Source organism: Vulpes vulpes, chromosome 4, assembly GCF_048418805.1.
Source record: "Vulpes vulpes isolate BD-2025 chromosome 4, VulVul3, whole genome shotgun sequence".
Taxonomy (NCBI): domain Eukaryota; kingdom Metazoa; phylum Chordata; class Mammalia; order Carnivora; family Canidae; genus Vulpes; species Vulpes vulpes.
Window position 1 is genome coordinate 102,676,919 of NC_132783.1, and position 26,702 is coordinate 102,703,620.

Below are 26,702 nucleotides of genomic sequence, written 5' to 3' on the forward strand. Positions count from 1 at the left end.
GTGGCTCTCTTGTCCTTTTTCAGACTGAGTCACCTGTGAAGGTAAGGTTTCTCTAGTGCTTTAGCAACCACTGTCCAACCCAACTCTTTCTAAGCTACTGTATATCAAAGGCAAAACTAAAATAAATTACTTTTACCCTAATGTAGATTCAAATGGGACTTACATGGTCACTTAGTCCAAAATCCTTATAATACAGATGAGGAGACAGATCGAGGAGATGAGGAGACAGATCAAGGAGACAGATCAAGGACTATATCACAAGCCCTATGACATTAGGACTATGGATGTGGGAAGACAAACTTGGCACACAAATTTCTTTTCTTTCACGGATTTATCATTTTCTGTTCCTTCTCTTTCTCCTCCACCAACCATCCTTCATTCTCCCACCCTTTGCCATACCCGAGAAAAGATCATGGTCAATGTTTTTTTATTCTGTGATTTCTCGTTGCCAAGGATGAAGTTTAAATCTGGACACTTTTCTAAAGAAGGCTTTGTAGATTTTCAAATGCCTGGTGTGAACAGCATCACAGCTCTAGGAACAGTCATTCCCCCAAAGTGTTCACAGCTGGAGAGTGGCCTTTTATTTTGACTGAGAGAAATCCAACCTCTTGGCCAGACAGAACTGGATTGGAATCTCCCAGCTGTTGTAAGTCTCTAACTTTAGCTCCCCCATAAAGACACCAGGGTGAATAATGATGCCTGGTTCACCTAGCTCTTCTGAGGGTTAATGTGCCATGGCTGGCTGATACTAAAGACTCAGTAGCTAGGCCCTACTATCATCATCTTTCTCTCATGGGCTCAGACACATCCTGAGAGAGCTACAAATTCTCTCCTCACATTTGTGAACCCAGGGCAGAGCCCACTCATTTGGAGGACTCCCTCTCCGAGTGGCATGTCTCCTGAGTGACCTGCAATACCCTGCCTGCTATCATTTCATTGTGAGGAGGGTTGATATGACACATCCGATTGAGGCACCATGAACATGCAATTTTCTGCTTACAACCACGAGGAAAACAGGACTTCAGATAACAGGGAATTGTGATTCAAATCCCGTTGAGCCACAGGGAATCAGTTATAGTCTGTCTCTGCCCGGGGATGTCGGCTCATCGATCCACACTCATCACCAGTGGCCAGGGAAGGGCAGTGCTGGCCCTGACTCTCCTATTAATTAGACAGGTGGGGAATTTCTCTAGATCAGCATTTCCCGAGTGTTAGTCATTTTCCTACTGCCTTCCAGACTTGTGCTCTATCCAATCTTTCCCTGCAATGAAGGCAGCCACCATTCCATCCGACCCTCAGCTCTTTATTCACCTAGTAAGTCAAATTGAAGAAAAATACCGTTTCCAACTTTACCTCACCATAGCTAATAATATCTATGAAATCACAGCTTAGAAATGCTAGCTATATATAACCAAAATTGTGTGTGTGCCTGTGTATACACACACACACACACACACACACATAATTTCTAATATGTATTAAAATAAATAGATCAATATTACATTTTCAATGAGAGGTGCCCCTTAAGGATGTCTTGCATATTTGTACCACACTTACTGGTACCCACATGACACTAACATGTGTTGGGAAATAATATCCTAGATGAAATGTTATTCTTTTTCTTTTGAACCAGCAGAGTCTCTACTTTGTGCCCTTTTCTCTTCAGAATGCAGTGCCTTAGAGTGAAATGTCACCAGGAAAAGAAATGCTCTAAAAATGAAGTTTGATTATGTCCTATAGCACAGATAGAAAACTCAGAGAAGAGCCCACATGCTACTTTTCATCCTGGGAACTGATGCTTGAATGTGTTAAAATGCTATTTATTTTCCAACAGGCTACTTGGGCTTGGCACCATGTAAATCCAAAGTGTTTGTAGAGGTTCCCTTGGGGACAAAGGGAAAATCATCTGTATAGATCAAATGTGTATTAGCTGCATTAGCAATTGGTCCCTGGAGACCTGATAAAGACCTTTTTAGACAGATTTCACTGCACAGTTTTTTAAGAGCTTTCATTGAACTAGCCTTGGGTATCGTGGGTTTGGGGCTTCTTTCCTGTCCTCAGTGTCAGAAGAGAAAGATAGAAAATGAGAAGCCGGGATGAGAAGTGCCTTCATTGTAGGCAGACCTCAATACCACAGCCATGCTCCCTTCCCCCATCAATATTTCATGTTCTCAGCATCATAAGAAAATATATCTGTTGCCTTCTTCCATTGTAATGTGTAGGATGATGGAAATATTATTACAGCACAGGTTCAAGAATTTAAAAATTCATCAACTTCTCAATTTAGAAAGCTGATACGTGGTTAGAACTTATGAAGTATCTACAGGCCTGAAATGACCAAGGGGGCCAGAGTCCTGCTCCTGAGAAATCTGTGGAATGGGGGCGGGTAGTTGGGGGTGGGGTGGCTGCAATTGCTGCTGCTCAGGTTGCAGACTCAGCCAGGGAGGTATAAGCCTTCTCTGGCTCATTAGCTGAACATTTGTCTCGTACCATGGCACCGCTGAAAAGAATAGAGAGAGACAACGCTGTCCCTGTTGTACGCTCATGCTCTGAACAGGTGTGTATTCTCCTGCTTTTTCACTACCTGCTCCACCACAGCATAGTGGGTCCCAGGGCTTTGCTCAGTTCCACACGTGTGTTTGCATGGTGTGCTACCGTACAACTGGTAAACTCACCTCTCAGAACACTGGACACTACGTAATATTCCTCCATCCTCTAAAGGCCTTCCAAGTCATTACACTAGGTTGGCTTGACTCCTTTCCTTTCAGTACATCTTAGAAACTTATACTGTCTTACAACTTCAGTCTCATCCCCACTAACTGGGGTGCACACTGCATTTGCCTGGGTGCAGTCCCCAGTCCCTGCTTGTGAAGAAATGGGGGCCACCGACCATAGCAAAGGTCACAAGGAAGTTTGGCTACTTTCCAGGGCACGAGGCAAATCTTTGTATTTCTAGCACCTGGTTTATATAAATAGAGAGTTTAACCTGAAGCAAAATGGTTAAGGAAGAAATGAGTGTGACTTTCTAAACTGATACCTATCAGCTAAGAATCTCACCCCCAGTGGTCTACCTTTGCTGTGGTGGTGAGTCTTGAGGACATCATCACCAGTCTGTGTGCCCACCTAGTCACCTCAGTGTGGCTCACACATTACTGCTGCTACTCTGTCCCCCTCCCCCACCACTACCTTTCTCCTTTGCCTTGTCATTTAGTCGTGCTACTGGCCATCAGAGATACATCCCTCAGTAAGATGGTTTTCCTTGAACTGTAAGTATGAGACACAGATGGCCTCAGACACAGGCTTAGTAGAAAGGCAGGTAGGAGTTAGTGTGACTTCCAGCCAACTGTCCAGCAGGTGTCATTCCCACAGACATAGTCAGACACTTAGTGGGACACACTTAGGTTGCTGCTTAAATAAGTAGGCACTTTCTAAGAAATCCTAGAGCATTAGATTAGATACAGAAGCATTATGTTTCCATGAGCAGGATTCACCAATAAATAAAGATCTTGATCCCTTTCAGTTTTAGTCAACAAATGGAATGTCCAGATATCTGATCCCTGAGAGCTCTACTCAAGTGCCTCAGCCAGGGCAATGCCCACCCTCAACAGGTGGGGTGTTCTCAAGGAATGTCTACAGGGCCAACTGCTATTACTTCAACAGCTTCAGAAGCAATTCTGGATCTCAGGGTGATCTTTCTAATACAGAAATCTGAACATTATCCCTACTGAAAAATTCGTCACTGGTTATATCACTTTTAGGACAGAACCCTCATTCTGTTCTGGTATCTTCAACTCTTTCCCTACCTCCTGCCTTTTGGTTTATGCTGCAGCAGAAATACCATATTTCTTAGATGGATATCTTATGGAACACTTCAGGCCTTTATAGATGAAGTTTTCTCTGTTTAGCAAGGGTTTTCTTTCATTCCTGTATTTCTTCAAAATATGAAATAATTCCTATACTTACTTCAAAACCAATTCAAACACCACCTTTCAGGGGATTTTCATCTTCTTTGTGTTCCAGGCACACACAGTCTAACCTCTACATTAAATTACTTGTTCCCTGTAAAGCACTTAGAACAGTGACTGGCACATAGTAGGCGCTCAATTTTTAAAAGCTATTAGTATTGCCCTATCTTTACTGATCATCATAGATTTATAGTATTTGCTCACCTGTCCCCAATAGCCATGAAGCTTCTGTCAATGACTTTGTTGAACCACTTATGGCAAGGTAATGTTTGGCACGTAGTAGGTCTCAGATGGGATGTGCTGAACTAAAATGGACTAAAGCAGTTTGGGAATTCTACAAGGTGCTTGCTTTCTTACTACAGTGACCCCTCATGCTAAAAAATCTGCAGTCGGGCCCTTCTCAACTGTTCAAAGTCCAATAGATCTTATGCTTTCCTTTAATTCTGTTTGGGCACTACTGTCCGGTTGTATTATGTACTGGGCCAGTACCCAGAAACCACACATCTTTGGAGCCAAAGCAGCAGATGCTGGACAAGAGCTTGCTCTCCCCTTCTATTACTCTAATCAAGCTATGTGTTACACTGCCTTTCTTTAATTTGATTTGAGAAGAGCCTTAACAGCCCAGTAGAAGCAAAGAATGAAGCTATTTCTTCAAGGAGCTGCTCACTTTAATGGCAATTTTTTGTTGTCCGTTGCGACAAGGAGGCCCCTGACTGGGGCCAATTGTTGCACTTGGATACAAGCATGAAATTGCAGGATTTTTTTATTTTTTATTTTTTTTTTTATAGGCACAAGCCAGCCCTTCCTGATTTAATTAGAAGGTTGTTTTCTTTTTTCTCTCTCTCTCTTGACCTTCCGCTTGATTATGTAGTGAAGTATTCCTGGAGAGCAATAATCCTGTAAGCCTGACATCAACCCTCACAGCTATGAAAATGACAAAGCTGTCAAAATCTCAGTCTTATAACTTCAGACGGGGTCAGCTCAGAAATGTAATGGTCGAGAAACTCAAGGACCAGGGTCCGTTAAGAGGGAAAAAAAAAAAAGGCGAGTCAAAGAAATAAAAGGTCCCAAACAATGACAATGGGAAGCTTTAAATTTCAGGTTATGCAAGAAACTTTTGCCTTTCTGTGCATGCCATTAACATAGTGATTTAGTAATTTCGGTGGGAGATGCCATCTCCTTGGAGTCAGAGAAAATGAGAAAGTCTTTTTTTCTCCCAGAGTATGCAAACAGAAGCTTAGAAACATGTTTGCATTTGGATTGGATGATCTAAACCAACAAAGTTCAACCTTTTCACTAGGAGCTGTGAGCTGTTTGACAAGACCTACTTTTTATCAGGCAGGTTCAAAGTCTACACACTGCAGAGGTTTCCTTAATAAGAGGGGCTAATAAGATTATTTCCTTAAAGATCTAACTTTGGCACCCATCCTCCTACCAGACAGTAGAGTAGATTCTTTCTCTAAATTGCTTACCTTCAAAAGAAGAGCTCTGTTGACTAGAGCAGGGTGCCAGCATGGCACACTAAGTTGCGATTAGTAGGATGCTCATTTGGATTTAAAATGGCTATTATTTTTGTCTTGTGCTCTTTTTCCTGCGTTTTTTTTTTCTGCGATATTTTTCTGTCATCAAAAAATTAATTTCCCAAACAAAATACAAAGATTTCATTTCAACTGGATGAGTCAGTGTCATTGATTGTTCACCTGTCCCCCAAACTGCTCCAAATATCTTGCCTTTCCTCAGGGATGTATTTAGCCAGCTGCATAAGAAAAAAAATTGGTAAATATAAGCACATTTCTGGGCAAGCAGGCTTTAATGTAAGGAGAGAGAAATGGGTATATCTGTATTAAATATATAGATATATGTATATAGAATAAAGGAAAGGGCTCTATTAAAAAAAATTCCCAAGCTTGAATTTTGACCCATTTGGGATCACAACACAAAACCTTCAGTTGAACGGGGAGGCCTGAGAAAGGAAGATCATGTGATCATCAAATTGAATTCCCTCTGACTTCCTGCCTCCTGCCTTCCTGTATCATGGTTTATGTGATCTGCTGAAATAATGAGCCATTTTCAGGCTCCCATCCATGGGTGGGATGATGTACAGCCATTTAAACACTGGCTGTGTTTAAAGAAATGTGATTTAAAAACGGGAACCATTTGAACAGGACACTGTATTTCTAAGGTGAAACAGTGATCAGTGTATGACATTTAATGATCTAAAAGAGCCATAAAGAAGAATTTTCTCCTGATTAAACTGGAATCAACTCTTTCTCAGGAGAGAGAGGATTGAGGCCATCTGCAGGTTTTAGTCTTTCCCGGCCTCTGATGACTGAATCAGTAGTGGGTACAGCTCTGTCTCAATGGCCTAGCTCCTGGAGGATATAGCATTTCACTGACTCTAGGATGTACATTTCCTTGTCCATTTTAACATTTATGAAATAGGAATTCCTCTTGGAGCTAATGGCATGTTATAGTGTAATTGGCAAAGGCTTTTCCTCTTTTATACAGACATAAAATAACAGTGAGTTATTTTGCAAGTGAATGCATTTTGGGATTGATGAAATAGTGTCATAGATACTTAATACATCTTGCTTGGATAAGCGACTAAAGAGGGCACCTCCTCTTGGGACTCGATACTTAAGGGAACAGATATATTTAACAACTAAGAAAACTTCAAGCCTTGCATCATTGACTGCGATGGAATTAAAAAGAATTCTTACATACACATGTTAAAAACCAAACCAAACAAGAACACAAAGCAACAAAGTCTAAAAAGCAAGAGGAAAAGAAAAGACTAGGGGTTTCTCTCTGACAGTAAATGGAACAGTGGAAAGAAAAGAATTGACATTTGCTAGGCCAGTCACTTCCTCTGTTTCTTTCAGAAGTTCTTTGTAGCAGGGGTTCCTCACGGATGAGGAACTGCAACTTACAGAGGCTGAGACACCTGCTCATGATCCAACACGCAGGTAACTTAAAGCCAGATCTGAACCCTGACCTGGCCAACTCTGGCTTTGCATTACAACTGGCTGATTCTCAAGAGCAGTTCTTCTGGCTGACAATTCATCAGTGTTCGTTCAATCCGGTGAATTTGTCTGTAGTGGAAACTGGTGTTCAGAGCAGTAGTGTTTGTGTTAATACTCTGGGACAGTAGTTTCCAAACTGCAGGACATGGAAATCCCCAGGGATCTTTACAAAAATATAGATCCCTGGATCCCTTTTCTAGCCATTCTGATTTCACTAGTATGGGGTGTGACCTAGGCATTAGAATTTTAGAAGCTCCCCAGAAGATTCTAATGCATCACAAGCTTGGGAACCACTGCACTAGGAGGTTTTCATTTTGCTCTAGGGAAACGAAACAGACCACTCATTACTGGTGGGAAACTGCATGAGCATTCACCTACAGAGCCTCTTCATCAACTTATTATTCAGCCTCTTTTTAAAGTCACACATATTGTATCTTAAAGGGGCTCTGTCTCTTTTAAGAAAAAACTATATTTATTAAGTCACCTTTAGTTCGTTTTTCCATGGACTTGCTAATGATATACCATTAGATAAAAATACAAGGAATTTGGTGTTTTATTTACTGTGTGGTCTTTTCATAAGTTAACACAGACAGACTTTCATCCTCTTATTTACTACTAAAAAGCGACTGACCAATGTCCAACTGTCTTTGAGGACCAACATTCCCTGGTCTTGGTTTATGGAGTGGGTCAGGTAAATAGTCCTACCCCTAGGCCTAGCCAGTTAGCGTATTTCCTCTCCATACCAGAGCAGTTGGTTCAGGTATGGACCTATTAGACCAGGGCTGTTTTCGGAAAAGTTGGAGAGTTATGTAGTAAAGAATTAACTTAATGCAAAGGGAAGTCTGGCCTTTGTCCTTGGCTCCTAGGGGTAATCTCTAAATCCGTTAGCATCTTTGTTCGCCTGGGGACCCTGGGCTACAATTAATAGTCTAACAATGTGGATTATGGTGGGGCTTTGAACCATGTGGCTCAGGTTGACCTGTGCAGGGCCTAGAAACTAAAGGTCAGCCACATGGATAGTCAACTGTGTCTTTCTGACTGAGCCCCCAAATAAAAACTCTGGATATCAGGGCTTGGGAGATTTTTCCTGGCTGGCAATATGCTGTGTGTAGTGTCATCCTCTGCTACTAGGAAGAGTTTGCTCTGTCTGTGACTGTACTAGTGTCATCCTCTGCTACTAGGAAGAGTTTGCTCTGTCTGTGACTGTACTGCAGGAGCACAACTGGACACTCTGCTACTTGCATTTTTCTGGACTCTGTGCCTGAGTCTCTTCCCATGACTTTAGTCTATATCCTTTCACTATCATAAACCATAATTATCTGTATAATAGCTTTTACAATGAGTTCTGTGAGTCCTTCTGGCAAATTATTTATAATTAAACTTGATCTTGGGGTCCTCTAAACTTGGCAATGGGTATCAGAAGCAAGGGAGGTCTTATGGACTTCCCTGATTCTGCAGGAAGTCAATCTTCTTTTCCATGGGAAATTGATCTTCAGAGGATATAAGCTGGAGTTGCTGGGGTTGATCTTGATCAGCACGGAAAAAGCCAACAGGGAAAAGAGGGTCCTATGATATAATTTAAGTCTCAGAAATCCAACTCACCTGGAGCTACCCTTAGACTTATTTTCAGTTCTAGGAATAAAAGATTTCTTTTTTTCTTAACCTCAGCCTTAGTTCAAATGCTCACATGTGTCATTTACTACACCATAACATTAGATTCTCACGGAAAATCATTAAATGGCATGATACATGATACATAAAGGAGCTAAGTATAATACCTGCAACATAGTCAGGGCTAGCCTGTTTATTATGATTATTACCATCATTTTGATTTTTAGTATTTCCCTATTGGAAAACAATTTTAGGAGCTCAATGAGCCTAAAGTTAGACAATGATGCACTGGCTGCGCTGACTCCAGGTGAATGGGTCCTACCTGTACTTCCAGTCCTCTCACAGCCTGAACTAGCAGCCTCTGGCTCACTCAATTGCCTGCACCTGCCCCTCTTAATGCCAGAGTTTCAGATACATTTGGGAGCACACTTAGGACTGTCTGTGATAAAATATGCATATTTCCTGAAACCCAAAGTATTCTCACTGAATGTAATAAGTGGAAAGTTATTTTACAGGAAATGAAAATCTAAGATTAATACTCTCTGATGCCATCTAGTCCCCTCAGGACAATTATTCATTGTACTACAGCAAAATAAACTTGCAAAATGTGGGAATTGGTTTTCTCCTTGGGTTTCTAGGATAGGCAAGGCCCCTGAAACTACTCAGATCAGTTCCTGGATGCTCTACCCACCACCTCACATCACTAAAGAGGCACCAGGCCTTTCAGCACACAAGACTTGAAGCAGATTTGTGGCTATCTCCTTAGCTTAGCAAAAGGTAGAGGAGAAGATAGAGATTTAAAACTAATCAGTCAGTACCTAGGTATTGATTACTATTTATTAGCATCATGGGAGGTAAGTTATATCATCACTAACTTCAAGAAACTTTTAATATTCATCAATTTTCTCCTTCAGCCAACAAGTAGGTATTCAACTTTACTCTGTTTCAAGCACTTGGCTAGATGCTGGGAAAGAAAATGCCCTTATAGACTTACAGTTTTAAAGAATGCAAATCCCAAATAGGGTTCATTGCAAAAAATCCCAGGAAAGCCCTTATAAAAATACAGGGATCTGAGACTTTAGTCAAGACTATTGTATCAAAGACTTCTAAGGAGACCAGAAACCTATTTTAATAAGTGGCTCCCATGACGATTGTGTTTAACCAAATTTGAGAACCACAGGGAGAGATGATAAAACATACACATGAAAACAATACAAGGCAGTGTTTGTCAGGTGGCAAATGAGTGATACACTAAGGAGTTAGCTGAAGGAGAGATCACTGCAGACAATGTCCCTCTTACACCTTCCACGCTGGTATATAATAATGACCTACTCCAAGTTTGTTCAAGCCACCAAATCACGACGCTTCCCCAAACATTACCACAGATTGGTGCAGTTCACTTCCAGGTATAGAATCACCAAAGGTGAATCAAGCAGCAGCTTGTCCAAACACAGACTCACCCTCTCAGCCTCACACACTGCAGAGTTCAAAAGACAATGTCTCAGAACTTCCAAGGCCATAAGCATTCTTGCCCCAAAACATCCTCTAATTTCCACCATTTTTGGGATGGTTGTTAAGTGTGATGTTGGCTTACTTTCCCCCCAGGGCCATATATGTTTTCAAATTTTCTTTCCTGGCAATAAAAGCAGAACTCTAGCAATTGGACTATCCTCTGATTCATGTGTCCAGAGATGGGATAAAGTGCAACTTTTAAAGTGTTGGTGTGGTGGATCCACTGAGACAGACTTGGGTTTGATTTCTGGCTTTGCCATTCACTGAGAATGACTCTGAAAAATACATTTCATTTCTCTGAACCTCAGTTTCCTAATCTTTGTAAAGGGAGAGAGTCCAGGGTGAGAGTTAAGTGAAATAACACATTTAAAGAAAACAGCATAGAATATGGTCAACAAGCAGAAGAGATCAGTTATTGTTTCAGTTAACTGGCAATTCAAAGCTTAATAACTGAAGACATGTATAGCCCAAGAAGTAGGTGCTTCTTCCTATACCAGTAAAAGGCTCCATTTCATTAAACCTCAGTGTGGAACGTGAAGCTATGGTGAAAGGAACAGCTCCTTAAACCAGGCTTCACAGCTAAAAAAGATCATCCTTTTCCCCTATTTCTTCTTATGCCACAGTAATTATAGTAGTATAATAGAAGCTTAAAAATAAATTTAAATACATTTTTAGAATAAGATATTATAAAACATGCTTCCTTGGTTTTCAAATAAAAGAATATTATCTATCAGCCAGTTTTGGAGGAGGTTTTGTATGCTAATTAAAAATAAATTGGGCAGGCATGAAGGAAATTTCTGATACAATGAAGGTGCTCTAAAACTGGATTTGGGGGAATGACTGCTTAACTGTATAAATTTACCCATACAACGGGTGAATTTTTTGGCATGTAAATCATACCTTCATAAAGAGAAATGGTAACTAAAATTTTAAAAAATCTTAAAAAAAGAGAGAAGGAAGAAGAAAGAGAAAAAGGAAAGATGAGGTTGAATTTCTGAATCCATGGTACTTATGCTTCTGTTCTAAACAATAATATTTCAGGAAGTATCAGATTTGTATCCAAATAATGAAAAATTTGGACTTCCATAGGAGCTCTACAGGTCTGGTGCTTCCTGTTTCATGGTCTGATATTAAGACAGAAAGCAGAGCTGCTCCTGGAAATAAAGAAAAGTGGAAAATGGGAAATCTACCACTGATTCATTTCTGTTTCTATTAAAGACTCTTCTCCCTGGGTGACTCCTGCAAGATGTCTTAGCTCTCCAAATCTCCCATTGATCAAAATCTGATATCAAATATTTAGCTGTTCAAACACAGGAAACAAGGCATGGATAGATAGAGCTGAACATGCTTAGGCGGTCATGCTTCCCTGGAGGACCCCTGACTGGTAAAATTTTAGGTGCCAGACCATGGGTGCTAGGAGCGCTTGGGCATTCTCTCGTCTTTGGTGACCACATAAAAGAAATCTGGCCCAGGGAGGCAGATTTGATGTTGATGGTCTAAGACGTAGAAAATTTGATAAGACCAAAGTAATGATTCTGGGCAATGACTGATTTGCTTTTTGTGTCTATGCTTTTTTCTTTCTTTCTTTTTTTTTTTTTTTTAAAGATTTATTCATTCATTCATTCATTCATTCATAAGAGATGCACAGAGAGAGGTAGAGACACGGGCAGAGGGAGAAGCAGGCTCCTTGAAGGGAGTCCGATGTAGGACTTGATCCCTGGATCCTGAGATCATGCCTGAGCCACAGGTAGATGCTCAACCACTGAGCCACACAGGCATCCCCGCTTTTTTGTGTCTATGCTTGAAGCTATTCCTAATGCCTCCTCCATCAGGTACTTAGCTTTGTCTGTATTCAGTTCTCCACTGGTACATGCCTGCAGTTGGTATTCATTCAATTTTCTTTGAATATACGGGGTTAACTTGCCATCATAGGACTCATGCAAGTTAATATTTAGCATCCCAGGAAATACGTGCTACTCTCATAGTAAAAAAAAAAAAAATGAAGGCTGACAGGTATGAACCCTGTTCACACATCCTTAGCTGCACAACAATACTTACTCAAACCATCATGAGCACTTGATCACTCTGATGAGGGTCAACAGAACCCACTTCAGTGATCAGAAGATGCAATACAGAAGCTGGCCATTAGGAGCTTCAAACAATGTATACACTACCCAGTACATAACTGGTTTAATTATCTCAAGCTGTGAGGAATATGATGGGCATGCCTCAACAAGTATTCTGAGATGCCCGAAGGGAAAAGTCTAAGGCTTAACTCGTTCTTAAGGAACACATTTTAAGGAACTGAAAGGATTCAATGAATATAGTCAAAATAAGTTGTTTTGCCATCCTAAGCTCTCAGGTGGTTATTCCACATCATCATCTCATTTAATGATCCCAGTAACCCATAGAAAAAGGTATTTTTACAGATGAGTCATGGAAGGGTCGAGGAGTGGAAGAAATGCATTAAGTGTGAAGATATGATTAATCTTGACTCCTGCTCTTCATTGAGGTCTCCAGGGTCCTAAACAATGAAGAGTCTAACACTTCCTGGGGTTTTTTTTCTTCAACTTAATTATCCTCATTGTTGCCCTATCTGCTGGCCCTGCCCAGCTAAGCTAGGTCAATGTACACAAGCATCATGTCCCTAGCAGTCTATGCAAACAAATCTTAAATATGAGCCAGATTCATAATTATCTCTTAAGACATCCTCCCTCCCCCCACTATTTGATTCCAATCTGCCTTACTTCACTCTTCCCTTCCTAGATCTCTGGTTCTCTGTCCCTCTGTTTCAACACTGACTCTTCTTGGGTCTCCAACAAGGGATCTCATTTATCTGTCAGGCCTTTGTTTTAGCCTCCTTCTCTCCATCCCTGCACCTTCTTTTCTTAGTTCTATTAGCGCCACTCATCTTGCTCCATTGTGTTTACCTGTATCGGCATTCCTCACTGTTAGTTCCATTAGGAAACAAAGCAGGTCTTATTTACAGCTCCACTTTCAAAGCATAACACCCTGCCAGGCACATTCCAGGCATTGACTTAATGACTGAGAGATAAATAAACACTGCCTTTTATTATATAGCCAGCCACCAAGAAACCAACCAACCAACCAACCAACCAAAAAAAACTGAAAAACTTCACATCAGCCACATTTATTTATTTATAAAGTAAGAAATTGCCGAAATATTCTCAGTTCCTATAGCATTTGACACACTTTAACTTGGGGGACAGAAAATTTTTCCTCAAATGCAGGACTTTCAAAATACAGAGGGATATAAAAAAGTACTGTACTCAGGTGCTTAAAGTTCTTTATTTGAAAACTGGTCATTTGGAATTAGAGCATTGTTTTTCCAGGCAGCAGTTTTGAGATACATAGAAATCAGGTCTAGAATAAAAGCAGATCTAATAAACTCTAGAAATCAGCCTATTCATCTACTGGGACTATTGGATATAACTTTCACAGTATCTTCTAAAATTAACTTGGTCCCTGAAGGGAATTCGTTCACTAGGGGATCAAGAGTCCCCATAATGATTGAAGGGACCTCCAAAGAGTGACTAGAGACGCAAATAGGGTAGGAGTGTTATTTTCCAGTCAGCACTGCCTTGTGGAAAACACACATAAAGATAGCAGCCCTTGGCAAAGCCCACGGGGCTGCCAACGTCCCTGTGCTGATGCCCAACAGAACCGAAATTCAACGGAAATCAAGTAGCAGATTATGTGTGCTTCAAGACTTGAAAACTAACATGCAGCCTAATGAGCATATTATAACTGCAGGCTCTGCTTGTTAACTGTTGAAAATATTTTCACAAGGCTTTGGGTTATGGCAGGATAATGCTAGTTATGAAACATCTATGCTGAAAGGGAACTCTGTGTAAGCCAGTCTTGAGCAAGTCACCTGGATAATGTCAGTGATGAGAAGTGAATCATAGCACGTTCTGGACTTGGGTGTTCCATGACAAACCCCAATGGTTTTCTCAGGGACCAGAAGGTAAACAGATTCGTCAGGCTCAGTGAAGAGAAAGGCTGTCGAGCTCCTACCAGAGGGATATAGGGTGCTCCTCTGATCTGTGAAGTAAAAACTGACTCAAACTTGCCTTGAACAGGAACTGGCAAAGTTCTTCTATGACATCAGTGGCATTCTGTAAGAGCAAGCTTCTAAGAGATTACTTTGGGCAAAGAAACGCATACATGTTACATAGAAGAAAAAGGGGGGGACCTCCATGGATTATTTAATCAGATGTGCTACCCTCATACAGGTTGCTATGATCATCCTAACTTTACAAAAAATGTTCTGGGGGTCAAGAGGGGCCAAAGGGATTGACAAACCACATAGGTGTTTTGCGGACACAGGCTGCATAATTCAGAAATTTATTTTTTTATTTAGTATTATAAACAACACTGTTAATCCTCTTACATTGGTACAGACTCTCAACACTGGAAGGCTGTATGTTTACAAAAATGTAGTCACGTGCATTTTCTCACTTTGGTCTGCATGTGACCCTGGGTACTAACATTGACCAAATTCTATCCAGTGGAGATTCTGAGTTGAGAGTGCATATTTGTGATCTGGGATAGTTATTAAAATGTACATACATTGGCCCCACTCCAGACCCATTGAAACAGAATCTCTGGGGATGAGGCCCAAGTATTTGAAATTTGGTCAAGAGAAACAAAGCCAAAATCTTTCATAAGTTTGAATCTCAAGAAACCACTTTTCTCGTAGAATATGGTCATCTATGGGCTATAACAGTCTAGATTGGGGATAGAAAATATCTTTTTTTTATCTTTCTGCCTTCAGGAGCCTGAACTTATTCTTAGATCTACTCGTTAGTGTTAAGGATGTGTCACAGTTTTCAACATTCCCTCAAAATATGCAAATATAAGAAAGGATTTGCATAAACAATACATATCAGTTTACACTGAGTTAGAGCAAGGCATAACCTAGGGCCTCTTGATTAAAACTTACGTCAAAAGTTAATCCTTCCTGTGCTCTCACAATCTTTGCTTTATTGTGTACTCCCCTTTACTTAATTTTTCTTGAAATCTACTTTTTTCGTAGATCTTAAATATACTTCCCCTCCTACCCCAAATACATTAATCAAAAAAGAAAACTTTAGGACGTGGCTCAGTGGTTGAGCGTCTGCCTTCGGCTCAGGGCGTGATCCAGGGGTCTGGGGATGGAGTCCCACATCCGGCTCTCGGTGAGGAGCCTGCCTCTCCCTCTGCCTGTGTCTCTGCCTCTCTCTCTCTCTCTGTCTCTTATGAATAAATAAAAAATCTTTAAAAAAAAAGAAAAAGAAAAAGAAAATTTTACATCACCACAAGAAATGTAAAACAAGTGTCACCTGCCATAAATAAAAAGTAAAGGTAAAAATAGATACAATGAAAAGAAAGGAAGATTACAACAATACTGAAGACATTCTCCTTGATTTCATCTGAGAGAGTACAACAGCGTTGAAAAGGGAACAATGTCCTGGTGTGAGTCATTTACTGCACACTGATGTGCATCTGACATCTCAAATAATCCCCCCAATATTACCCTGAGCATGCCCGGAGGAAGGCTCCCCGCTCGTGCTGGTGGGAGGGTACAGCTAAGTGGCTCCCCAGGAAGTCTGGGTTCTGAGCCCTGGGGAGGGAGGTCTGGAGGCAGATGCATGGGGTCTGGGGTCTGGGGTCTGGGAGCCGCTGCTGGGGGGCTATCCAGGGGATGCTTGTGCAGCCCCCATGGACTTCCCAGTTTTGTCCGAGGCCACCTGGGCTCTGCCGATTCATAAGACCGCCAAAGCCTCCTCATTAGGTGTTCACGGTCGGCGGCCGAGGTGGGGACAACTGGGAAGGAGAGAGAGAAACGTTCTTTTATTCCAGGTTTGAAGCTCATCAAGGGTAGGGTTCAGCATACTAAGTCCTCTTCTGACTGTAAAGATAAAAAGATAAAATAGCTCCCTCAACCACAGTGGAGTTTAGTGTGTCTTTGACAAGCAGCATAATTAAGATCTAGCATAAACACAGAGCCTCCGAGGACAGTAAAAGCTGACTAAATGGGAATTTGTTCTGTTTGGCTTTTCTTTCCTTTATTTAGTTTTCCTGTGGAAGTTTCACTTTGAAGCAGGGCCGGCCCCAGGCAAAAGTGCAGAGTCTGCGGATCCCCTGGAATACCAGGGCCCCCGCCCCATCTCCCTCCCTTTCTGGGCTCCTTCCCCACTCAGGGCAAGCTGCCCACCCATGGAAGAGCTCCCCTCGTGCACACATGCGAAGCCTGCTCCCAGCCCACAGTGGGCCTTGTCGGCTCCTTTCCTAAAAGGAGGCATTCAATGCCTGGTTCTGTGTTGCATGGTTTGAAGTCTCGTCCCGTTCCCTCTTTCCCAATATGAGGACTGTGTCTTAAACACCCAAATGCTCACTCTGTGCTACATAGATCTGCACCGGGAGCAGGTGGCTGGCAGTGCTTTCTTTGTTGTCAACAAGGGGCTTTCAAAGGAATAACCCACTTACCATCTGTAAGTTACAGAAGGCTGAGGAAGATGGGGCTTGGTAGCAACAGGTCTTGATAGAGGTGACTGAGAAGTTAACATCTGTGGGGTTGGTGGTGGTGAGGCTCTGGCCCGGGGGGTCAACCCACTTGGGTTCAAATCCCAGCACTCCTATTTTCTAGCTGAATAAACTTAGGCGTTAAAGTGAACCTCAACATCAACTCTCCCATCAGTAAATAGGGTTGTCAGGGTAAGTCAAGGAAATAAATCATGGAAAGACTTCACACAGTCCTCAGAATTTAATAAACACTAACCTTTATTGCTATTATCCATATTATCAAATACCCATATTATAAAAAGGATGATCAGAATGGCCCACATCAAGCACATGCAGCTTTGGTGGGGTCAGAAGCATGTTTTGTGCCATCCATGTTTCCCCCCTCAACTAATAGAGGAGATTTGTTTCTCCCCTGGGACTGTCAGCAGCAAGTTTCTCTCCTCCCCTTTTCTGACACAGTATTCATTTTTGACACATGGCATCACCCTTCAAATCCCAGGCAGTGGCTAAAAGGCAGTGATCCCGAAGGCAATGAGAGAAGTAATTATAACATGCGAAACATACTCAACGTCCAGATCTGTGATGACAGGTAAATAGAAATTTGAAAGGAACGTAATCTCTTTCCTCAGAAAATGCTTAAGTTAAAGGGGTTTCTATTTACCCACCATTCTCTCTCATACCATGAAGGAAATATGATGACCCATAATAAAGCTGCTATAAGCCCCACTGCTAGAAATGCTTGCAGGTGCTATCTGAGGGAAAAATGAGCATCTATCTTCTAGTTTCAAATTAGTCCATAATGGGTAATTTGATGCAGGCATTATTTCTAAACAAGAAATTCCCTAAATGCTAATTGCTTCTATGAGCTGTTCAGTTAAAAGGGACAAATATTTCTGCTCATTAAAGAGGATGCCCATTTAGAATGGGTCCTAGTTAATGCAAGGAAGCTTTACATGGGATGCCATAAGCAAAAGGAGGTCAGGATTCCATGCGTCAAGTGACACCTTTCTACTTTCCACATACCAGTGTGTCTGGCTAGAAGGTGCTGGGCTGAATCTGACCCCCAAATCAGGAGATCTGAGAACACTGAGAACGTATTTCTGCATGTCAACCATTGCTAAGTCGCACCACAGCAAAATGGCCATACACTCATCAATGTCAGGCTAAGATTAACAAGTAGAGATTCCCCTTCCTCATTAGCACTAATAACTTCTCTGTGTGATATTTAATAGGAAATTGTGACAAACTGGAGTGGATCCTTGTTTTGTTCCTGTAGGCAGTGGAATTTATGTGTCGTGTTGCCAAATAGTGTACTGATAGTATAAGTGAGAAAAGAAGGGGATAAAGAATTTTCTCTTGGGGAGGACATGGCTGATACAAGCTGCATCAGGACCTTGAAAGACAGCTAGAGAGGGTAATTCCAGAGATGCCACAGAAACACTTGAACATGGACAACCTGTCCTGGTAGCCACTTCAAATAGATGTGCAACTTCCATGTTCTGGATGCTATTTCCAGGCTGTGAAGAATGAATAGAGAAGGCATGGCATACCAATAGCCTTGAGCTACTTCCAACTTAATGGAGGAGACAGACTCAATTTTGTTTGCAGGCGTATGCACATGTGGGTATACATGGACCCACAGAGGCTGAGTGAACTGCAAGATATGCTTTTAAACAAAAGGAGCTGCTACAGAAGTGTATGAATGAATTTAGGCCTCATTTGGGTATAGATAACTGAGCTAAGACCTATAGGATGAGAGGGTTAAGACGGAAGCGAAGCATAAGGAAGAGTAAGCACTATGTACATCCGCAAAGACTCTATGGAAATGAAGACCATACTTTTCAAGAAATGGAGAGGAAGCCAGTGTGGTTGCAAGCAGAGGAGAGGGGATGGTGTGAGATAAAGCTGGAGAGGCAGGTAAGAGTTTAGATTATAGCCCTTAGTGGGAATTTGATCTATATCCAAAGAACAATGCTGTAAAGGGTTTTCAGAGGGGAGGGGTACCGCATGGTAAGATTCCAGTTGAACTGTGAATATATGGGGATGGGCGGGGGGGGGGGTGGTCAGGTAGATGTGAACAGATGCATTAGGAGGCTTCATGGCTCCAGATGGGAAATGATTGTGGTGTCGGTTGAGATAAAGCCAATGCCTGTATAGATGCCTTTGGTTCTTTTTTTTTTTCTAGCTCCTAAAGATGACTCTTTCCTTCTCATTACCTTCTCTAGCATCTATAGTGTCTCCTCCTTCCTATCTCTTTTGGCAAAAAATTCTTCTGTCTTTAAAAATAACAATCACTGGGGATCCCTGGGTGGCGCAGCGGTTTGGCGCCTGCCTTTGGCCCAGGGCGCGATCCTGGAGACCCAGGATCGAATCCCACGTCAGGCTCCCGGTGCATGGAGCCTGCTTCTCCCTCTGCCTGTGTCTCTGCCTCTCTCTCTCTCTCTGTGTGACTATCATAAATAAATAAAAATTAAAAAAAAAAAGTTCCCAACTTTATAAAAAAAAAAATAACAATCACTGAAAACAACAAAAATGCCTTCCTCCTCATACAGAGGCATCCATTATTTGACATCTTATTTCTCTCTCTCTCTCTAAAGAAAAAATTCTTATAAAGGTGGAATGTGCATTTTGCTTCGATTTCTTCTTTTCTCAAAGAGAAAATCTGGCTTTTGTCTTCATCACTTCAGTGACATGGCTGTCTTGATGGCCATCATTTACTTCCCTAGTGACATCTGTATGGCTCCCATTCACTTGCTGGATTTTGATGCATTTAACAATATTGTCCACACTCACCTCGATACCCTCTCTTCCCTTGACTTCTGGAGCCATGTAGCCTCATGGCTGTTCTGTTGGCTCCTGCACCTCCTCATTCTGTTGCCTTCAAGGCTTTTTCCTCCTCCCTTGTAACTCCTCACTGTGGATTTCTGTCAAAGGGAGGTCCATAGATAACTGTTTTCAGGGTCATTCCCTTGCAGGATCAAATTCAACTCCATATGGATTTCTCCCTCAACTTCCCTTCTTAAATCCACTCATAAGCCTCAAATCCCTTGGAAGATGGATAGATCTGATTTTATGTGCCACCATCACTGCATTCTCACAGTGCTGAGGAGGGGGGCGGCGGGCACAAACATCAAATATTATCTCCCCTCTCAATGGTTTTCTCCAAAAGAGCTTTCTCACCTGTCCATCTGTACCAAGGTGAAGATTCCCCAGCCCAGCATTCCAGTCTCCACTGATATGGCACCAGCCTTCCTGTGCATCTCCCTCACCTCCCCAAACCCCAGGTCAGCTTAATGCACTGCTCTATTCAATATCCCTCATGCTTGGTTTTATTTAAAAAAATACACTTTTAGTTTGGAACAGTTTCAGATTTCACCCAGGTCCCTAGCATCAACATTATAGATCACCATGGTCTGTTTGTCAAAAATAAGACACGAACATTGGCACATTACCAGTAATGCAACTCCAGACTTCATCAGTTTTGTGTGTGTGTGTGTGTGTGTGTGTGTGTGTGTGTCCCAGGATTTTATTCAGGATACCACAATGCGCTTAGCGTTCTTGCTTTTTAAATTCCCATTGCCATGGCTTTGCTGTAATGTCTCCTTTCCCCACCAATTTTCTCCCTGTGAACCTTCCAGCCTTCTTCTTTTCCCTGGTGTTTCCACTTGTGCCGTGGATCTCCTACTCATCTTTCATGTGAAACCTCTCCACAGGATGGTTACCTACTTCTTTCACTTTCCAGAGCTTCCTCCTTTGTTCACTAATTTGACCCTTGCTGTACACAATTATATCAACCTCAGTACTTGAACACAGAATGAATTAAACACTCATTGATTCATTTTTAACCAAGAACACAGAAAATGCATGTTGACAAAGGTTCATTACAAATGTAATATCCACCCCCATTTTCCTAGTAAAGGAATCACTGGCGACTTGACCTTTGGAACAGCTAACCTCATACCCTTAAGCTGCCAGGACCAAAACAACTTATTTCCCTTTGAGATTCCCCAGCAGAAACAACAGATTTGAAATAAACACGTGTAATTTGTCATGCCCAAAGAAAATGTTTGTTTTTTTTTCAAACAAGTCTTTTATTTGGCAAACATGTGCCACTTGTAGCTTTTGTATAATGTGTGTTTGGAGAAGCAGCTTTAGATTTTATCTGGGTTCTGAGTGGACTGGTGGGTGACACATCTACTGTAATATATTCCTCAATTAAATAGGTGGATAGAAATAGAATTTAAATATTCAGGAATAATAATTGTTGGGGAGAGAAGCCCTAAGCAATATTCCTCACTGTCTATCACTTTTCTATTCTTAATACTCAAATTTAGGGCTTATTAACATTTTTTTAATATTTTTCTCCAAGTGAACAGAAAGATGGATACAGAAGCGAAACTGAAGAGTAATAGAAAGTAATGTTATTATAACACTTTTCTCTCTCTAGTTGGTCGTCACATTTACTGACCTCTTGATGTTTCTTAAGAAAAAAGCTGTGATTAGGGGCCTCCAGGTGGCTCAGTCAGTTAAGCGTCCGACTCTTGATTTCAGCTCAGGTCATGATCTCAGGGTGATGGGACTGAGCCCTACATTGGGCTCTGCGCTCAGTGGGGAGTCTGCTTGAGATTCTCTCCCTCCTCCTCTATCCCTCCCCCTATTCACTTGTGCTCTCTCTAGATAAATAAAATCTTTTAAAAAGAAGAAGAAACTGTGATTTGAGACTTAAAACCTATTACACTTGCTTTTACTAAAGAGAAAGGAAGAAAAAGAATGCCTGGGAAGAGGTAGATGTTGAAAAATCATAGGTATTTGTTAAACATATGCCGTAATCTATTATTCATGGTTACACAGAGTTTGTAGTTCTCTTCTCTCTTAATTTTCTAAACCAGCTCATGAAACTACTATTATGAACCCCATTTTGCAGGTGAGAAAACAGAGCCTCAGAGACTTTGAGTCATTTGCCCAAGATCATACAGTAGGAAGTGGAAGAAGCTGGTGTTCTCTTGATCTCGAAGCCCGGGTTGCACTATACCCCCTCAGAAGGGAAGATAAGAATATGTAATTCCAGACAAGGATTTACTTCTACCTAGATAGAGCAAGACAGCATAGAGGTTTAAACAACAAGGAGAGATTCTCACTCTGGCCTATTTCTAAAGGCCCATAGCAATGTATATTTGCTGCGCAGCCTGGAAAATCCAGGAAAAGTGGGTGTGTAAAAATCAATGGTTTTCTTCCCCTGCATGCTTTCTGTGCAGCAGGACTTGCAAAAGAAAGGAGGAGAAAATTGGAAAACTCAATCAGGGATAGAAACCTCAGAGGAGAAGGCTCCTGCAGCAACTGTGAAAATGTTACTCAACATACAAAACTCTTTTTGTAATGCTGCACATGTTGACATCATTATTATCATGTAAATGCCTGTTAACAGAAGGATACCTCATAGGGGTAGAAATGAATCACCTTTAAAAAACAAAAAAAGGCACTGCGGACCTCCAGGCAGATTTATATGACCTCTGGTAACCACTCCCAGGGAGGCATTCTGTTCTACTGAGTGCAACATTAGCTCTGGAGGAAGTCCCTAAACTTAAGGATGTAGACAACTGCTCTTTGTGGCTCCCAAGGAACTATTATAGTCAGTGAGGTAGACAGAACATGTTGTCTTCAAGTCTTGAGCAACCCTCTGGAGCCGTACATGAACCATCTCATCTCCTGATGCATGCTTCTGGTTGGGATGCATTCCAAACACCTCTCTGCACCTGTGTCACGAGAAACATCAGGGAATTGATGGTGGAGTGGAGTGTCCCTCCAACATGTGCCACCATGCTGTGCCTTCATCACCAAGTTGCCCCTAGGAGACACACGATAACCTTCAAGTCAGAAGTCCACGGCTGCTTCATTTGGATGGTCTGGTAGGTTTTAATGATGTCATCACGTCAGTTACTCTGTTTTATCCTCAAAGGAAAACTGCGAGGTAAGGAAGTGGAGATCTCAATGATGCTTATTTTGTTTTTAATTGTAGTCCAGCATTTCCAAATTCTTAAGCACTGTGTAGGTCACAAAAAAATAGGTCCACTCCCTTAAATAGTAAAAGAGGGTCTGCAATCAAGACTGCAACTCTCTTCCTGATTCCTAATTACAAAATTTGGGAACTATTGGTCATCTTTAAAATTCCAATTGCTTCCCCTGTGTGCTGTGCAATCACTATTGTCACATTCCGTGGAATATTTTCATATTTCCATATGTGGGGTGTTGTGTTTCACTTTATACATAAAATACACAGATGTATAAAAATACATGCATGTGCATATGTAGATGATATAATCCATGTTTTTAGTATGCAATGTACTGAAGATTATGCAAAACTTGAGATAGGACAGTTGAAGTTTCACTAGAGAGCTTTTAATAAAGACTTATGCTTTGCCAGATGTAATCTAAGGGTATCTGACAGGTTACACTTACCCGCTTGGGGTCTACAAGCCAAATGCATCATTGTGGGCAGTTACTGATAAAGTACAGGCACAGAGAAATGGGACCTTTTGGCAGAGATGTGACTGGTCATGAAATGTTGAGTCCTATTCCAGGGGTTGGAGTAAAAAATGAAAGGCAAAGTTTTATTTTTCACTGATTACAAAAAAGGAGCATCACTATGATTGCGGAATGTCTGCTCTACCAGAGATGGAGAGGCATTTTCAATATGGAAAGCATCTGATGGGGAAGCTGTGAGTTTAGACAATGTTTGTCTGATGGGTGGACTGTCACTTGGGGGCTTCGGGCAAGAGGGTCTTCGTGGAGAATCTAGTGAGAAGGATAGAGGAAGGAGCGCTGACACAAGTGACGGGGACCCTCAGTACTGTACCCTCTTCACAACTGTATTGGAAATCTTGCTTATACTGATTCCCAGAGGATGGTCAACGTCAGTGGAAGATCAACTCTGTGATAGAGGGGTTATAGGAACCCCTTCTTTTACACTCAGATGGCTCCAGGCACTTCAACATTTGTGTTTCTAGGTTTGCTTTTGGGCATGGACTGTCTGAAAGCCCATTATTCCTCTCTCTATTTTGGTTCCTCTGTGTTAAAAAATGATGTTCTGGCAGTTGGAGAAGGCAAGCGTGTGCATTTTCTAAGTAGGAATCATGCAGAGTCGAACATTGCTTTACCCAAATAAAACTTTTTGCTTTCAGACTTTCAGTGGGCATGTTCCTTTTTTTAGCTTAAAAATTTTCTGGTCTGTATTAACAGCTTCTTTCACCGGCTTAGTCTCTCCCGTTTTGCCAGCTGTGGACCTTGCCAGTGTGATTTCTTTTGTGCCCTGCTTTAAACAGTCTTAGAAACAGACCACATTCTGCCATCAATCCATGCAGAGAAATCGCACTGACATGAATGGAGGCTCTGTGCAGGAATCAAAGCCAGGGCATGGCTTCATCATATCTTTTTTAAAAAAAAGTCCTCTTTTTATTTTGTCTGTTAATAACAAAAAATACACTCAAAGAGCAGAGATAGAGGTTAAATCAAGAAACCAGGCAATGAGAAACTGAACTTCCAGGATGTTATTTCTTTTATCTGTAAACTATAATAGGATCTAGTCCCCTTTTAAAAATGTTCAAGTATGAATACCTAGATAATTACAATAAAATAATACTGGTTAGCACTTATTAAGTACATATTATGTCTTAGGCACTGTGCTAAGTACTTTTTTTTCTAATATAATAACCTTTTAGAGTAGGAACTATTATTAAAGTCCTATTTTACCCTTCTGGTAGTAGCTGAGCCAAGATTTGAACTGAGGCAGTCTGACAGTAGTTAGCATATTCTTAACTACTTCTCAAAACTGCCTAACAGGCAAAGAACATTGTTGGCCCTGAAAAAACAAATGAAAGCACACACTAAGGTGGTTTATTTAAGGTAATTGGCTGGAATCTAAACAACATAATTGAAAAGGAACAAAGACAACCTAAATTAGTTTATGTGAATGCTAAAATAATCATTAATAACAAGACATTCAGAATGTCCAACCAATCTGGAAAATGACAGATCCATGACCAGGGGCAGCCAAAATTGGCTGGGTTGTCCAGAGGAGAAACACTGCAATCTGCTCCTTCCACCTGTTCAGGGTTACTTCTGGCTCCCCTTCCACAAACCAGAGAATGAGGTGAGCTTAGCTTTGTGGAGAGGCCAGGAGTTGGGAAGAAGGTAAAATGGTTATTGACCTGCAACTGGTTCTGGCTTTCTGCACTGGGTAGCTCTTGCTCCCAGGAATCCTCTTTTATCTCCAAACTTAAGGTAGGGCGGTAATAGGAAAAGGAAAATATGGATTTCAGATGCTTGCAATCATTTGCCTAGGAATTGTTTATAAGGCCTATCTTGATTATGTGCTAGTTTGTTTCATTAATTCCTTTCTTCAATCAGGAAACATTCATGTACCAGGTATTATGCTGAGCCAGAAGAATGCAATGTTCAACAAGCCACTGCACTCTCCTCAAGATGCTCACAAAATCATGGACTGTGCTGTTGTACTGTGCAGTGGGATCTAGGGTGGCAGTAGGATCTAGGTTTTGCCTCCCCTTCCATTGTCAAGAGTTGTTTCTAGGACTCCATTAGTTAGTTCTACTTGCATCCAGGTAGGGCCACAGAAGTATTAATGTAAAAAGAGAGGAAGTCATGGGTCAGTGATCAAGAAACAGCGGTACTTCCCATGGCTGAATGGAGAGGATGCTGATGACCTAAGTGAATGCACAGCCATCAGCTAGAAGGAGTATGGTTTCCTGAATAATCCATTGGACTGTGATGAAAATAATATACATTATTCTTCTAAGTTAACCTAGTAGCTTTTCTGTTACCATACCTACCATTACCTTAATATAAAATCTGTAAGCAAAGTTTTGAAGATCTATTCTATGATGAACTGTTCTGATTCAGAAGATCTAAATATTTCCCTTATTTTCAAGATCTTGTTTCATATTTCATTGTTACTTGTAAATACTGCCAACTATTACTAATAATACTTTCATCACCATGAATCAGTCAGGTACATTTTCCTTGATGAAATAGATTTAATCTAGGAAATATTTTAATAGATTCCTTTACTGTAAATTAATCTAGAGTATACATATTCTAAGGAATTTTTAATTGGAATGGTCCCTGGGTGTATATCCCTTGAAAAACAGGAAAGCAATACTTCCCTTTAGGCGCTATACGAAGACATGTCTGTGTGTGTGTGTGTGTGTGTGTGTGTGTGTGTGTGTGTGTATACACATACATACTGCTTCCATTGATCCTTTCAAAATCCTATGAAGGAGAAACCTGGGTCAAAGTGTTGGCTCAAGGTCACACAAAGATACTCAATAATGACCAAGATCTGAATCAGCTACCTGACATCTACTATACCTGTGTTTTCTCAGTGAAGAACACTTTTGTGTTCTTTTGGCAAAACAGAACCAACTTTTTGGCATAACAGAAATCTCCACGGACCAGTTACCCATCACGGGTTATTCATATTCTCATAATTGCCATGGGAGAATAAAAAGAATTCAGTGGAAAGTTAATATACAAGCTACCTATTTTTAGGTATATCAATGACAAAAGAGAAGCAACACAATATATTAGGGAATGCATTGGAAATTAGAGCTCTCTGACTCCAGTTCCATCAGAGTGCTGGTGGACATTCTCGCCTGCCACCTTCCACTAATAATCCCTGGTTTTCCTTTTTCCCACCTCTCCCACATTCTAGACCCATGGGGTGTGCAAGTGTTGCCTCCATTTGCAGGTGCACAGGTGGGCACCTGAGTTGAGCACGGCCAAACAGAGCATGGAATTCCTCTGGTCACAGAGGCCATGAATAGGCATGCAGTGTAGGCTGGGGCATTGAGACAAAATAAGACACAATGTTGGGATGTTTCTTGCAACTATTGGAAAAAGAGAAGCTTTTTCTCTATTGAGATTGCCAGAAGCAAGACGAATGCCTAGAGCTGCCTGGGGGAAGAGGCAGACTCTAAACAAAGTGAGAACCAGAAGCATGATAGATATACCTCTTGCTTTCACGTGGAGTCCAAGAATGGAACTGATCCAG

The 26,702-nt window shown here is 41.3% G+C and overlaps 1 protein-coding gene across 41 annotated transcripts in view; it reads right to left on the reverse strand.

Moving 5' to 3' along the window:
• The window catches only part of TENM2 (teneurin transmembrane protein 2), a 3,534,961-nt gene that overhangs the window by 427,394 nt on the left and 3,080,865 nt on the right, over nt 1-26,702 (reverse strand). The window lies entirely within an intron of this gene.